The 14781-nt window shown below is 47.1% G+C and overlaps 1 long non-coding RNA gene across 1 annotated transcript in view; it reads left to right on the top strand.

Moving 5' to 3' along the window:
- LOC119965384 overlaps window positions 1–14781 on the top strand; it is a 68244-nt gene that overhangs the window by 28330 nt on the left and 25133 nt on the right. The window contains exon 2 of the long non-coding RNA XR_005460502.1: window positions 12187–12293. This is a non-coding gene — a long non-coding RNA (uncharacterized LOC119965384). The remainder of the gene's footprint in view (window positions 1–12186; window positions 12294–14781) is intronic.

The following is a 14781-nucleotide window of genomic DNA, read 5'->3' as shown; positions in this document are numbered from 1 at the left end:
TATCACATACACAATAAAACATTATCCTCCCAAATTATCCCACATATTATCGGCCCAAGATTCAAATACTACCCGTGCCGATGAATTTGATGGAGCTGCGGGTCCAGTCCGCTGATTCTCAGTTGTTCCAGGGCCCTCATCTGCGAAGGTGGGACTCACATATGCTTAAGTCGGTTTAAAAATGACTTAAGCACGCGTGGCCTGGTCTCCCCATGACTTGGGTAGATCCCACAAGGCATCATGGCTGCCAGATACCTGCAGGAGCCTTCCTCTAGCATCTACAGGCCACATTACCCTCCCAGTCGAGCACAATGTGGCCGGTTGATCGTGCCCTTCTCTGTTCTCTGCTCCACCGTCGAGTCTTCTCCGCTGCCTCTGGGTCAAGTCTTCACTGAGGATGGTTCCTGGATATCTTCTTATCCCCCTCTTCATGCCCTTCCAGAGGTTTCTCTGGTCCTCAGCCAATGAGGTCAATGAATGGGGGTGGCAACAGCCAGTAGATTGCTGATTGCAAATCTACAGGACACACTCCACAGGGTACCATGCCCGGGTACACTGTTCGCACGTAACCTTATCCCATTTAAGGTAACAGCGGAAAACCAAGGTGCCAGAAAGTATGGCTGCATCTGGGCAATCCACAACAGTCGATCTATCTGAAAGGGGCCGATTATCTCCGATCTCCTGTTTACAGGACAAGCTCAGACTTTCTCTGGCTTGTCTGCCTCTGTTCAATATATTTGGACTTGGCTGTTTGAGTTCTCATCAGGCCTGTCAGTGGTTGCGACTGTGGTTTAATTTAAAACGTCCAATTCTGAATTTAAAATGTCCAATTCGGTGTTGGGCCTAAGATTCATGCCCTTGGCCATTTTACCACAACTTTAAAGGTACCTCAATCTGTCCCAGTTCCCGGGTGCCACTGCGAGGGTGGCAGTCTTGGGGTGCCAGGGTGGCACTGCCAAGTATCAGGGTCTGAGGGGAGCCATACCCATGAAAGGGGGGGTGAGGGGGGTATGAAAAGTGGGGGAGGGGTGAAGGGCGGGTATGAAGGAGCATCATAAAGGTTGGGGAGTGAAGTATGGGGGTCCTGAAAGGGTGGCCTGAAAGGAGGGGCTGGTAGGCCTGGAAATGGCGGGTTTCCTCACTTTGGGACATGTGTGGGGTAATGCCCATGTGTGTATGAGGTGACATTGTCTGTGGGAGAGGGTGGGAGTGGGGTCCCTGAAACTAACTAAGAGATAGGAGCACCATTTCAAAATTGAGGCCCGATCTCTGAGGAGCTGGGCTGATGAGTGAGTCCAGATCCCCTTTGGGCTGCACTGGGGAGAAACTCCCTAAGCCCCAAAAATGTGATCAAGGGAACGATCAACCGACCACATTGCGCTCGACTGGAAGGGTAATGTGGCCTGTAGATGCTGGAGGAAGCCACCTGCAGGCTTCCGGCAGCTATGATGCCTCGTGGGATCTACCCAAGCCATGGGGAGACCAGGTCACGTGCGCTTAAGTCATTTTTAAACCGACTTAAGCATATTTACCTGTGATCTACCGACTTCCCAGGGCGGAGGCCTTAGCCGGATGACGTTCTGTACTAGTCGACATAAATGTGGATTAGGTGCAACAGCACCTGGGGGGGGGGGGGGGGGGGGGGGGGGTCTCTGCCATGGTGCCTGGGTGGCATTACGAAGCTGACAGGATCATTGCCAAGGGTGGCAGTCCAAGGGTGCCTGGAGGCCAGGATGACATGCCAAGGGTCAAGGCCAGAGGGGGGCTATGCCCATGAAAGGAGGGTGGGGTATGGAGGGTCTGTGCAGGTGCATGGCTGATAAGAGGGGCACCTGGGAGGTTGCGGGGGGATCACGGTCCAAGTGTGGTCCCCCGGTGAATACCGGTGTGAATCTCACCCAAAAATCCAATAGGTAACAGCCGGCCAAATCCATCAAAATGACACTTAGAAATATTTTGGCTGTATTCTACCTGCAGTTAATCAATTCTGGGACAGAGAAATCCTAAAGAGACTGGGGGAAGCAATGGAGAGATTAAGAGGAAAGAACGTATTTAAGGAGTTACTGAAACTTATGGGTGCAGCTGCTTTAGACCTCAGCAGATAGCAGAAATCACTGGTCAAACTCTCTGAAGCCACACATGAAAAGGCAACTGCTGTTAAGGTCAGAGGAAAACCCAAGAGAGAATGAAAGGCACTGTGTGGTGTAAGGTACTGGACTTCCATCGACCTTAAAATATAAAAGGTACTGCTAAACAGATGGGGAACGTTAGCGCTGAAGGCAGTTAAATTAAGGGACGCAATTTTCCGTTCCCCACGCCGGGTGGGAGAATCGTGGGAGGGCCGGGCGACTCATGACACGCCCCCCAAGTGCCCCCCACGATTCTCCCACCCCCCGCTCAGAAGAATCGCCGCTCTCCGTTTTTCACGGCGACCGCCGATTCTCCGGCCCGGATGGGCTGAGCGGCCTCCCGTTCCCGACCGGTTCACGATGGCGACAACCACACCTGGTCGCTGCCGTCGTGAACATGGGCGCCAAAGTGCCGTTTGAAGCTTGTGGGGGCGGAGAGGGGAGTGAGCACCATGGCCGTGCTTGGGAGGAGACTGGCCCGCGATTGGTGCCCACCAGTCGTCGGGCCAGCATCTCAAAGTGACGCACTCTTTCCCCTCCGCCGCCTCGCAAGATCAAGCCGCCACGTCTTGCAGGGCAGCGGAGGGGAAGATGGCAACCGTGCATGCGCGGGTTTGATCCGTCAGCCGTCGTGACGTCAGCTGCGCATGCGTGGGTTGGAGCCGGCCAAGCTGCACATGCGCGGCTGACGTCACATAGGCGCCGCCGTCGCGTCACTCTCGGCGCCGCTCCGAGCCCCCCGGGTGGGGGTGAATAAGGTGAGAGGAGCGGCCTCCGAGGCTGTCATGAAACCCGGCCGAGTTCACGACGGCCTTTCTGATTTTTCACTGGAGCGGAGAATTCCGCCCAATCCATTGTCTTATTTAAATATGCAATTCCATTATATCTTATTGTATTTTATTATTTCTTAATAGACATTTACTTGACTAAAAAACCATCACAACCTGTGGGAGGGGTGGAAGGGTGGGGTCCCTGAAGCTCACTTCAAGATCGGAGCACCCTGTCAAACATCCACATCATCAATTTTTGCTATGAATTCTTGGGTTGCTGTACATCTCATTTATCTCAGAGGAAAGCAAAGGTGACACTAATTCCATATCTAAACGTTATATAGCTATAAAATACTGTATAACTTACAGGATTTTCAACACACGTGGCCTTTACAGGGAGCCCCCTTTTCTCAGATTTCTTTACTGTCCAGCTCCATCCTTAGGTTTAAGTAATCCAGCAAGTATACATGGATCAGTCACCAGGCTTCCATAATCAAACACAGATGAAACAAATCATTGAACACTACAGGAAGGGCTCCTGTTGAGTATATTTGTAGCCCCATTCATTCTGCCTCACTTCGGGTGGGATTCTCCGGCCACGCCAGCCCGGCAACTGGAAAATCCCACCGGAGGTCAGTGGGGATTTACATTGATCTCTGCCCGGCCGTGGCAGTGATAGGAAAGCTTAAATCCAGGTTTAGCAACACAACAGCTAAGGAATAATCCTGATGAAGAAACAGACATGCACTTCAGTGCTTTTGGAATGGTTATCATGGAGAGTCCATCAACAATGAGAAAAGTAGATTTTTATCCACCAATTCAAAAGTTTTTTTGGATTTTTGCAGAGTACAATGACATCTATTGAGTACAATCGAGATGTTTCTGGGTGAGGAAACATTGAAGTAAAGAGTAAGTTTACAAGTTGCCACCTGGGTGTTGAACTGACAGATCAACCACTCCATGTACAAAACTGCCTGACTTTAATTCCCATTGAAATCAGTGGGCAGTGAGTTGAAAATCTACCCAAACAGGGTCTTCACCCAGGGCTGTCAGTTAGTTATTGGGATTAACTTCTTACAGCAAGTGAGTAACACTGACTCCATTTGTTCATTTAACAAAACACTCTTGAACTCAGTTTTTGGATGCCTATTTGAAAGTTTTTCACACAAAGAGACTGCGCATTATAAGCCAATGTAATGTTACAATTACATGATTTATGTAACATGCTGGATTTTCTTATCAGAATAGATGTTTCGTTGTGCAGTGAAAGTATTCCGGTAGTAAATCAATGATAAACCCAGCAATTTACCTTCATTGTGAGTTACGATCCCAAGCTATTTTCCATTATCTGGACTGTGTTAAATTGGTGAGCAGTAAATTGCAGATTCTAATAGCATCCAATTTGAAGGCGAAAGGATTTAAAAGCTCATGCAGAAAAATGATAATTGAGTTTTAATTCCTTTGCCCTGCTTTTCCACCGAACACATAGGAACATGTGATTTCCACCAATAGTGATCGTTGTGATGTATCATAGAATCATGGAATCCCGGCAGTACAGATGTAGGCCATTCAGCCCATCAAGGCTGCACCGACCTTCTAAAAGATCACCCTACCTGGGCCCACTCCCCCGCCCCATCCCTGTAACCCCACCTAAACTGCACAACCCTGAACACTGAGGGGCAATTTTACCATGGCCAGTCCACCTAACCTGCACAACTTTGAACTGTGGGAGGAAACCAGAGCACCCGGAGGAAACTCACTCAGACATGGAGAGAACTTGCAAACTCCGCACAGACAGTATTCCCAAGGTCGGAATTGAAACCAGGTCCCTGGCGCTGTGAGGCAGCAATGCTAACCACTGTGACACCGTGCCACCTCGCAGTATGGATAGCAAATAAATTAAGCAGAATACACCCATCACAAAATTAATCAGCACATTTCCCTCCAGGTCACTTGGCATTCTGATTGAGAACAAAACCGCTGTTCCTTCACTGTCGCTGGGTCAAAACCCTGGACTCCCTAACAGCACTGTGGATGTACCTACACGACGTGCACTGCAGCAGTTCTAGAATGCGGCTCACCACCACCTTCTCAAGGGCACGTAGGGATGGCCAGAGAATGCTGGCCTCGCCAGTGTTGCCCACATCCCAAGACTGCATTTGAAAAAAACTTGTTAACAAACCTCCTAAGGTGGTGTGACATACAGCTCATGATAATCTAGCGAGCTGATGGAACAGACAAGCCGTGAAAGGAAACAGTAATTCAGCAATGTTGGCATGAAGGCTCTTGTAAAGGGCGGCACAGTAGCACAATGGTTGCAATGTTGCTTCACAACACCAGGGTCACAGGTTCGAATCCTGGCTTGGGTCACTGTCTGTGCAGAGTCTGCACGTTCTTCCCGTGTCTGCAGCACCGGCTCTAGGGTTGCTGGCGCCCCGGGCAAGCTGAACTTCGGCGCCCTTGGGGGGGGCGGGGCCGTGGGGGGGGGGGGGGGGCCGGGGGCCGGGGCCGGGGGGGGGGGCCGGGGCCAGGGGGCGGGGCCGGGGGGCGGGGCCGAGGGGGGGGGCGAGGAGGGGGGCGAGGAGGGGGGGGCGGGGTGGGGGGGGGCCGAGGAGGGGCGGGGCCGAGGAGGGGCGGGGCCGAGGGGGGGCGGGGCCGAGGAGGGGCGGACCGGCGGGGGGGGCGGGCACGCGGGGGCCGGACGCGGGGGGCGGGCGGACCCGAGGGCGGGGCGGGGAGGCGGACCCGATGGCGGGGCGGGGGGCGGACCCGAGGGCGGGGCGGGGGGCGGACCCGAGGGCGGGGTGGGGTGGCGGGGCCGAGGAGGGGCGGACCCGAGGGGGGGGGCGGGGCCAAGGAGGGGCGGACCCGAGGGGTGGGCGGGGGGGCGGACACGCGGGGGGGCGGACGCGGGGGGTGGGCGGACCTGAGGGCGGGGCGGGGGGGCGGACCCGAGGGCGGGGCGGGGGGGCAGACCCGAGGGCGGGGCGGGGGGCGGACCCGAGGGCGGGGCGGGGGGGCGGACCCGAGGGCGGGGGGGGGGGGCGGACCCGAGGGGGCGGGGGGGGGGACCGAGTGGGGGGGGGCGGACCGAGCCGGGGGGCCGCCCTGGGGGCGGGCGGCCACCGCGCATGCGCTGGTTGGCACCGGCCCAACTGCGCATGCGCGGGACCCGAGTCTCTGGCGCCCCCGAGCACATGGCGCCCCGGGCGACAGCCCGAGTTGCCGGTGCCTTGAGCCGGCCCTGCGTGTCTGCGTGGGTTTCCTCCAGGTGCTCCGGTCTCCTCCCACGTGTCCCGAAAGACGAATTAGATGAATTGGACATTCTGAATTCTCCCTCTGTGTACCCGAATAGGCGCCGGAGTGTAGCGACCAGGGCATTTTCACAGTAACTTCATTGCAGTATTAATGTAAGCCTGCTTGTGACACTAATAAAGTTTATTATTATATTAAATTATGTGAAGGAGTGAATGGACCTCCATCAGGACAATCAGCAAACAGAGGATAAGCTAAATCAGAAAATAAAAAAAAACCTGCGCTTCTATAACGCCTCACGCAAGCTTATCACATCACAAAGTTCTTCACTGCCAATTAAGTACTTTTAGTCATTGTTATACTCAAACTGGATCATCTGTTTTATTGATGATGGTTGTGGGATATATATTCACCAGGGCCCTGATGAGAACTCTCCTGTTCTTTGTCCAATAATGTCATGTGATCTTTTACATTCACCTGAACGGGCAAGAAGGGCCTTGCTTTAAAGTTTCATCCAAAAACTGGCACTCGCGACAACACAGCGCTCCCTTAGCACGTAAGTGAGTACTAAATCTGGGAAAGGCTAAAGATAAATGTGACCTCATGCATTCATCGTGCTTAGGGATGAAGTCCATAAGATGAGTTGTATCATGTGAGAAGTACAGAAACTGCTAAGTGGTCAAGAGGACTTAAAAAAGAACTTGAAGAAGATTTTTGTTCCAAACCACTTTTCTAGTAACTGTACATAAGAACATTAGAACTAGGAGCAGAAGTAGGCCATCTGGCCCCTCGAGCCTGCTCCACCATTCAATGAGATCATGGCTGATCTTTTTTGGACTCAGCTCCACTTTCCGGCTCAAACACCAGAACCCTTAATCCTTTTATTCTTCAAAAAACTATCTATCTTCACCTTAAAAACATTTAATGAAGGAGCCTCAACTGCTAAACTGGGCAGGGAATTCCATAGATTCACAACCCTTTGGGTGAAGAAGTTCCTCCTAAGCTCAGTCCTAAATTTACTTCCCCTTATTTTGAGGCTATGCCCCCTAGTTCTGCTTTCACCCGCCAGTGGAAACAACCTGCCCACATCTATCCTATCTATTCCCTTCATAATTTTATATGTTTCGATAAGATCCTCCCGCATCCTTCTAAATTCCAACAAGTACAGTCCCAGTCCACTCAACCTCTCCTCGTAATCCAACCCCTTCAGATCTGGGATTAACCTAGTGAATCTCCTCTGCACATCCTCCAGCACCAGTACGTACTTTCTCAGGTAAGGAGACCAAAACTGAACACAATACTCCAGGTGTGGCCTCACTAACACCTTACACAATTGCAGCATAACCTCCCTGGTCTTAAACTCCATCCCTCTATCAATGAAGGACAATATTCCATTTGCCTTCTTAATCACCTGTTGCACCTGTAAACCAACTTTTTGCGACTCATGCATGAGTACACCCAGGTCTCTCCGCACAGTGGCATTTTGTAATATTTTAACATTTAAATAATAATCCCTTTTGCTATTATTTCTACCAAAATGGATAACCTCACATTTGTCAACATTGTATTCCATCTGCCAGACCCTAGCCCATTCATTTAACCTATCCAAATCCCTCTGCAGACTTCCGGTATCCCCTGCACTTTTTGCTTTACCACTCATCTTAGTGTCGTCTGCAAATTTTGACACATTGCACTTGGTCCCCAACTCCAAATTATCTATGTAAATTGTGAACAATTGTGGGCTCAACACTGAACCTTCAGGGACACTACTAGCTACTGATTGCCAACCAGAGAAACACCCATTAATCCTCATTCTTTGCTTTCTATTAATTAACCAATTCTCTATCCATGCTACCACTTTACCCTTAATGCCATGCATCTTTATCTTATGCAGCAATCTTTTGTGTGGCACCTTGTCAAAAGCTTTCTGGAAATCCAGATATACCACATCCATTGGCTCCCCGTTATCTACCGCACTGGTAATACCCTCAAAAAACTCTACTAAGTTAGTTAGGCATGACCTGCCCTTTATGAACCCATTATGCGTCTGCCCAATGGGACAATTTCTATCCAGATGCCTTGCTATTTCTTCCTTGGTGATAGATTCCAGCATCTTCCCTACTACCAAAGTTCAGCTAACTGGCCTATAATTGCCCGCTTTCTGCCAACCTCCTTTTTTAAACAGTGGCGTCATGTTTGCTAATTTCCAATCCACCGGGACCACCCCAGAGTCCAGTGAATTTTGGTAAATTATCACTAGTGCATTTGCAATTTCCCTAGCCATCTCTTTTAGCACTCTGGGATACATTCCATCAGGGCCAGGAGACCTGTCTACCTTTAGCCCCATTAGCTTGCCCATCACTATTTCCTGAGTGATAACAATCATCTCAAGGTCCTCAGCTGTCCTAGCCTCATTTCCATCAGTCACTGGCATGTTATTTGTGTCTTTCACTGTGAAGACCGACCCAACAAACCTGTTCAGTTCCTCAGCCATTTCCTCATCTCCCATTATTAAATCTCCTTTCTCATCCTCTAAAGGACCAATATTTACCTTAGCCACTCTTTTTTGTTTTATATATTTGTAGAAACATTTACTGTCTGTTTTTATATTCTGAGCAAGTTTACTCTCATACTCTATCTTACTCTTCTTTATAGCTTTTTTAGTAACTTTCTGTTGCCCCCTAAATATTTCCCAGTCTTCTAGTCTCCCACTAATCTTTGCCACTTTGTATGCTTTTTCCTTCAATTTGATACTCCCCCTTATTTCCTTAGATATTCTACCGTCCTTCCTTTTTGTTGGTATAAACCTTTGCTGAGCACTGTGAAAAATCACTTGGAAGGTTTTCCACTGTTCCTCAACTGTTTCACCATAAAGTCTTTGCTCCCAATCTACCTTAGCTAGCTCTTCTCTCATCCCATTGTGATCTCCTTTGTTTATGCACAAAGCACTTGTGTTTGATTTTACCTTCTCACCCTCCATCTGTATTTTAAATTACACCATATTATGATCGCTCCTTCCGAGAGGATCCCTAACTATGAGATCATTAATCAATCCTGTCTCATTACACAGGACCAGATCTAGGACCGCTTGTTCCCTCGTAGGTTCCAGTACATACTGTTCTAGGAAACTATCGCGTATACATTCTATAAACTCCTCCTCAAGGCTGCCTTGACCGACCTGGTTAAACCAATCGCCATGTAGATTAAAATCCCCCATGATAACTACAGTACCATTTCTACATCCATCAGTTACTTCTTTGCCTGCCCACCATACTGTTACTATTTGGTGGCCTATACTCTTTTCAGTGACTTTTTCGCCTTACTATTCCTGATTTCCATCCAAATGGATTCAACCTTATCCTCCATCGCACCGATGTCATCCCTTACTATTGCCCGGATGTCATCCTTAAATAACAGAGCTACATCACCTCCTTTACCATCCACTCTGTCCTTCAGAATAGTATGATACCCTTGGATATTTAACTCCCAGTCATGACCAAGCTTTAACCATGTTTCAGTAATGGCCACTAAATCATAGTCATTCACGATGATTTGCACCATCAACTCATTTACCTTATTCCAAATACTACGACCATTCAGGTATAGTACACTTGTGTTGGCTTTTATACCTCTGTTTTGAATCTTAACACCTTGATCAGTAACCTCTCCTAAGTTATTTTTCCTCTTAACGTTTCTCCTAATTTTCCCTGTCGTTGAACCCATATCTTCATGTAACAACCTGCCGCGTCGCTTTCCATCTATGTTTTTACTTCCCGTTTTATTCCTTTTAGTATTACTGGGCCTATTCACTGAGCTCCCCGCAGTCACTGTACCTTGTACTGTCGCCCTTTTTGATTTTTGACTGTGGCTTCTCTGCCTTACATTTCCCCCTTACTGCCTTTTGTTTCTGCCCTTGTTTTACTACCTTCCAACTTCCTGCATCGTTTCCCATCCCCCTGCCACATTAGTTTAAACCCTCCCCAACCACTCTAGCAAATAGCCCCCCTTTAGCACTTGTACCTTATGTTAAAAGGAACCATCTTTAAATGGAATCATAGACATAGACAGACACCAGGTCAAGAATTAAAAGAGATGCAGGTGACAGGCAAATAGAAAGTCCAAGTTATGAACCTATTATCATTTCCTTTTCATTTGCCATGTGGAGATTTATTCAGAAAATATTATTAACCTGGCTTTGTCGCTGTAAAGGTCCCTCTTCTTCCATGGGCCTTCCCTTGGGGGAAATGGCACAAGGAAATGCTGAGAATTTTGGCCAAGGGTGGTATTATGACCGGAACAGGCTTGGAGGGTTGAAGGGCCTGAGCCTGTGCTGTATTGTTCTTTGTTCTTTGTTTTTTGTTCACTACTTCTTAGCCAATTTCATGTCAGACTTCTGCCCATAATAACTGAAAACCATTCTGGGGACTGCTTCAAGTCTTCCCTTTAGCAAGTATTATAAACACATGAACCTTTGCTTGGAGCTGGCCAAATCTACACCATCTGTTGTACATTGGAGCACAATTCCAGTCAGAATATTCATTTTGGAAGCAATCTCTGCACTGAGACAAATGATCAGTGGGGCTTCCATTGCTGCATGGTTTGGAGTGGCCACTATCTTGATAATGTCCTGCTGCTCAATTAAGTTATTACGCAGCATTATCGAGAAATAGGTAGTAAACTGCTTCATATTTATCCAAAAATTTTGGCAAAGTTCCTGCATATGATATTTTAGTGAAGAGTAATTGCCCAAGTATCAGACTCATTCATTGGCAGTACTTCACGAAACCTCATTAAAATTAAGTTCAACATATGAAGAAGTACCAATGCACCCCTCTGATTAACAGATTGTGGTTTCCCTTGTTCCAACTCCAATTGATTCTTGAGGGAATCTGTATACTCATGGATTTTTTTTCTGCTGTTTTCCAAACTCCACTTCCAAGAACACGCTTTAAAATCTTCTCTCACAATAATGTTTTCTCTTCGGGTTTAATATTCTGAAATCCAGTCCAGGTTTTACAAATTATATTTTTAACCCAATATTCTGCCTCAGTATTTTTAGCACTGAATCCAGTCCCGGATTTTACACTACCCCCTTTTAGGTTTCCATTGATTTAACTGCTTTTATACAAACACTGAGATCCTGCCACCGATGTCCATAAGTATTTCAACTCACATTCCACAGGCGGTAGTAAAATCTCACAAACCTGAAAATCACTTCAGAAATCTTTTTGACATCTCAGCCTTCTTCTGAGCTCTGTCTGTCTTTACTAAACATTGCTCTACTACCTTGAACCGCAGATGACTTGGAAACTTGTTTTCGTTTCTCAACTTTCCTTAACTAGCTGTTCTTGTTTTTCGTAACTATTACTCCCTGGTATGGCTTTTCTTCTAGCAAAAGTGAAAGTGTTGTTCCCTCTCTAACCTTCTAAGCAAACTGCTTCTAGCAGAGCTGTGAGAGCTACTTTCTCTCTCACTAACTATCTTCAACTGCAATCAAATTATCTAAACTAATACTTAAAGGCTTCACTACCTTAGGGGCTGGTTTAGCACAGGGTTAAATAGCTGGCGTTTAAAGTAGACTAAGGCAGGCCAGCAGCATGGTTCAATTCCCGTACCAGCCATCCCGTACAGGCGTCGGAATGTGGTGACTCGGGGTTTTTCACAGTAACTTCATTTGAAGCCTACTTGTGACAATAAGTGATTATTATTATTAAAAGCATAAAACACAAACAAGGAAAACTATAATGCCATTTTAATTTCATTTTTCATTTTCATTTGCTAAGCAACACCCACACGCTTATGCCTTTTATTTATTCTTCATGCCATAGTTCTCTCTAAGCATGATAGCATCATAGTTGGAAATTAACCAACACCCACACATATAAGCACCTTTCTCCAGCATGAATCTAGCTATAGGTTTTACCGTACTTGGCACGAAACATTAAACTAACCACACATAAAATTATTCCTTATTTCTAATGTTCACGAATACAAACTTAAATCCCTTAAAACTACCTTTGTTTTCCTCACAGGATCATCGTGGACAGTTCCCCCAATCATGTGACAACTGGATCCCCAGCTTGTAAGGCTAGACAGGCTGAAGTGGAAAATGTCTAGCCCAGGACCAAGAATTTCAAAGGTTTGATTGAGAACTAGGATCTGCTAAGGAAAACCTATCAATGCAGAGAACCAACACTTATGCAGGGAAAATGAGTTAGACGGTGAGAACACTTGAGCGTTAGTCGCAAGAAGGAGAACACCTGACTGAGGATTTGAGATCTCTGAATGATAAATTTGTAGATCTTTAATTAAAACCTGATGAACTTTAAGTATCAGTAGTTTCTATTAACTTTCATGCCTTGGAGGTGAACAGTAATTACTGATTAATCAGAACAGTTGGTTGAATTCAGAATTAAAAACCAAGACTGAAGAATAACTGGAACTTTGTAATAGAAAGAGCCCTGAGATTCTTGAACAGCAATGAATCTAGAGAACAAAAGGATGGGATACATCACCTGCAAGAGCAAATCCAGACTTTGAAAGAAGCTTAGGCAAATTTTGAGAAACAAATTGTGATTCAATTAACAAATTGAAGGAGCAGGCAGCTTTCCTCATCAACCTAAAATGAGCAACTGAAGGCATATTTCCATCAGCAGAGGAATAGAGTTAGTGAAAAAAAAACCATGTTCTTCTGTATTTAAGTTGAGAAACCCATGCTCCTATATTTGTATCAGAACATAACTAATATGCATCCGCATGTGATGAGGGGGAGGCTGACAGAGTATTGGTTTGCCTGGAGAGGGCGGACAAGGAAGGGGGTCAGTTCCATGCAGCTAAAGTGTTGCCCATTTCTCCATGCTGCTATGGGACTGGGGCTCAGGAAAACCTGGAAGCCATTGCTGGCTCAGTGCATTTGGGAGTTCCAGCTCCGGGAAGCCAAGGAGCAGTAGTGGCTTGGCACAACTGAGAATTGAGACACAGGAGCTGTGGTGTTCAGCTCAGAGCAGCTGGAGGGCTGGTGAATAGATGCTGGGGTGCAGCCTTCTGAATCCAGTGGGACACAGCCTCAGGAGAAGACATTGAGAAACTGGGCGGCAAACAGTTATTGGAGACGTCGGAGTTGCAGTGGCTGTTGAGGGAAATAAGACGTGTATCCTTGAAAAAAAGGGATTTGAATCCCTTGTGTGGAAGTTTAAAGGATTTTTGTAACTTACAGTGATCATTGATGTCTGTACGGGTTGCTGAGAAACCCATGGGAGTTGCCTTGGGTGTATCTGCCATTTAATGTGCAGTCTGTGGTGTGCTCATCTACAGTTTTCCTGCTAACCCATGTTGACCTCATTTTAATGCTGCACCAGTACAAGATAGATTGTGTTGATTGTTTGCATTGTTGACTCTTGTATAGTAAAAAATCCTTCTGTTTGTTCATGAAGTCTGGTGACTTTATTCTCTTAGTCAATATCTGGGACTTAAAATGTTGTCTACTTTAAAGCCAAAGTGACTGCTACCTCTCCGGATCACAACATTCTTCATCATTTGTGCTCTATGATGCAAGATATTTACAGCACTAAATTGGGCTTTTGAATGCACCTAATATCCGTCGGTGTTTTTGTACCTCTCATCCTATATTATCAGCAGAAACTTCTATTCCATTTTCTCCCATGTATTTATTTAGTTTTCTCTTAAGTGCAGCTCTTTTACTTTCCTCAACAATCATGTGGTGGAAAATCCCTTCTTGTTTCGGCCATATTAGCCGATGGGTTTGATTTATCTATTCTGGCACATGCCACTGTTGATGCAGTGAGTTAAGTGAAAGTGATCACTTCAATGAGTTCCTATTAAGGGCACATATGGAATTGAAAACAAAACAAAAGACGGGATTTTCCAGCCCTTCCAGCCGGCAGGAACTTCCAGTCCCACCAAAAGTGTCCCCCCCCCCCCCCCCCCCCCCCCCCCCCCCGGGATGCATGATCCCTGGTGGTGGGATGGGTAAACTGCGCATAATACTATAGACATTGCTGGGACTGAATAATCCCTTCAGCGGCCTTTGGCAAGCCACCTTCGCCGCTTGAAAACCCACCACGGGAGGAGTGTGGGGGGTGGGGGTGGGGGGCTTAAAATCCCGGCCTTTAAGTTTACCACAGTTGCCGTTACGACTTTAGACAAAATGTGTGTGGTAAGGTTATGCAACTATGCATTTGTCTGCTCCTGTTTCAGGGAATGCTTGAATAGAGGAAGAAAGAATAAATTGAACAGAATTGGATTAGTCCTATTGTGGACATTATCAGATTCAGGTGAGAATAGGCCTTTGGGAGTTTCTGCAGTCTGCAATCTACAAGAAAGAGAGCTGGGGGGAAGAACTGAGATAGAGTATGGGGCCTGGATGTAGCATGTGGGATAACTAGGAAGAAATGTCCTGGGGAGGAATGAATGGGCTGTGGCTCATGCTGACATTCAGAGGCAGGACTATCCTGCAGTTACTTGAGATGGTAAGAGAGGCCTCTATCCTAAAAACACAAATTTGTGAAAGGGCAAGTGAGGATCAGGTTTGATAGTATTTGTAATACATGTGGTAGCACAGTGGTTAGCACTGTTGCTTCACAGCTCCAGGGACCCAGGTTCGATTC

The sequence above is a fragment of the Scyliorhinus canicula genome, chromosome 4 (genome assembly GCF_902713615.1).
Source record: "Scyliorhinus canicula chromosome 4, sScyCan1.1, whole genome shotgun sequence".
Taxonomy (NCBI): domain Eukaryota; kingdom Metazoa; phylum Chordata; class Chondrichthyes; order Carcharhiniformes; family Scyliorhinidae; genus Scyliorhinus; species Scyliorhinus canicula.
The sequence above is the reverse complement of the archived record's forward strand: the minus strand, read 5'-3'. Positions and strand labels throughout refer to the sequence as shown.